This window comes from Heterocephalus glaber, unplaced genomic scaffold, assembly GCF_053883595.1.
Source record: "Heterocephalus glaber isolate CG9 unplaced genomic scaffold, H.glaber_assembly_v1.0 deba00000621, whole genome shotgun sequence".
Classification (NCBI taxonomy): Eukaryota; Metazoa; Chordata; class Mammalia; order Rodentia; family Bathyergidae; genus Heterocephalus; species Heterocephalus glaber.
The window spans coordinates 17,079,530-17,081,397 of record NW_028258153.1 but is presented as its reverse complement, the minus strand read 5'-3'; the positions used below and the strand labels follow the sequence as shown (position 1 = coordinate 17,081,397).

Here is a 1,868-nt window from a genome sequence, read left to right as displayed (position 1 = left end):
AAACTAAACCAACTCGTACGCTGTGATCTAGTGATCTTGCTCATTAGTATTTACCCAAGGAGTTGAAAGTTATGCCCACACAAAAATCTGCACACAGATCTTTCTAGCAGCTTTATTTTTTTTTACTTTATTAAAATACTGAATTTACTTCACATGTATATTTTTGTCTCCCCACCATCTCCATGTCTGACCACCACTACTACTATGTCCTATCACAACATTCCATACATACTTAAAACCAAGTAAAGGGTGGAGTTCCATCTTTAAAAACTAAACAGGCATTTTGGACAACCCATTCTTGGCAATGGAACCTGGACAACATTTATCAAACATGGTAGGGAAAGTTCTCACATTGCATTATAAAAAGGACAGCCAGATATCAACATTAGAGAAATGAAATAAGATGGAAAATTTTAACAAATTGTTTACATTGTTTTCTTAAAGAGACTTCTTCCACCGCCAGAGATCTTGAAGAGCCTGCTGGTCAGTCATCTGGAAGAAATTCTTCACATAACTGATGAACTTGGCTTCCACTTTGGGAAGAGAACCACCCTTTTGTATCCTTGCTTGCATTTTTGCTTTAATATCTTCCACAGAACTAGGTCCTTTGGGTGTTTTTGGAGTCTTTTCTTGTTTTTTGAAGGATTCTTGGCCTTTTGATCTTGGCATTGATAGTTTTGTGTCTTTTCCATTCAGGTTTGATTTTTGTGCATTTTTGGCTGGAGTATCTCATATCCATTTCTTCACTGTAGTTTTCTCTTCAGTTTCCTCATCATCAAAATCATCATCATCATTGTCGTCATCATCTTCATCTTCATGAGCAGCTAGTTTTACTTTTTTTGCCATTTTTTTTTGTATATCCTTTCATTCGTACATTTTAGGTGTACAATATAATGACATTCATCATTGGAAATAGGCACCTTTACATACTCTCTTGGTTCTTATTTTTTCCCCCTTTCCCTGCCCTCCCTTCAACCCCTCCATCCCTCCCTGTAGTTTTACTTTTTCTGCAGAACCTTGCTACCACTTCCAGGGGCAGATCGCTTTCCAGATACACTTAAGAGTTTTACATCCTCTTCCTCCTCCTCCTCATCTGATTCTGCATCTTTCTCCACAGCTACTAAGTGCTGTCCACTAATATGCATGGGCCCTGAACCACACTTCAACCTTAAGACCACAGGTGGTGTAATTTCAAAGCCCCCAAGGGAAACTGTTGGCTGTGCAGACATTTTCAAAGTTGCTGGTGTTACTTTAATTGGATTGCCTTTGTAATTCATTGCCTCCACAATGTGCAATTCATCCTTTGTACCAGCCCCTAAACTGACTGTTCTTCATGACAACTGGTGCTCATTTTCATCATTATCCACCTTAAAGTGATAATCTTTGTTGCTGTTAGTTCACAACTGAAAAGATAGTTCTGGGGCCTCAGGGGGCTCATGTCCATATCCATCGAATCTTTCATGGAGTGGTGGCACCATGCACTTAGGTGGGAGAGAACTCGGACAGAAATAAACAGCTACTGCACCCAGAGAACAGATGCGCAGGATGGAATCACACCAGGGTCTAGCAGCTTTATTCATAAATAGCAAAACTTGGAAGAAAGACATTCTTATAGATGAATTAATAAATAGACTTGTGTATCCAGACGATGGAACATTATTCAGCACTAAAAAGGAAAGAGATATCAAGTCATGGAAAGACATGAAGCAAACTTAAGCACATTTAACTAAGTGAAATAAGACAATCTGAAAAGGATATACTGTGTAATTCCAACTATATGACATAGTGGCAAAGGCAGTCTATCTCTATGGAGACATTAAAAATATCAGTGGTTGTCAGGGGTAGGTAGGAGGAAGGAAGGATTAGGG

The 1,868-nt window shown here is 38.9% G+C and overlaps 2 pseudogenes; both read right to left on the bottom strand.

Annotated features, from left to right (window-relative positions):
* Positions 1 to 438: 438 nt before the first annotated feature.
* On the bottom strand, positions 439 to 900 carry LOC101710335 (nucleophosmin pseudogene; annotated as a pseudogene).
* Positions 901 to 998: 98 nt separating this feature from the next.
* On the bottom strand, positions 999 to 1,292 carry LOC147829372 (nucleophosmin pseudogene; annotated as a pseudogene).
* Between the last annotated feature and the right edge of the window lie 576 nt (positions 1,293 to 1,868).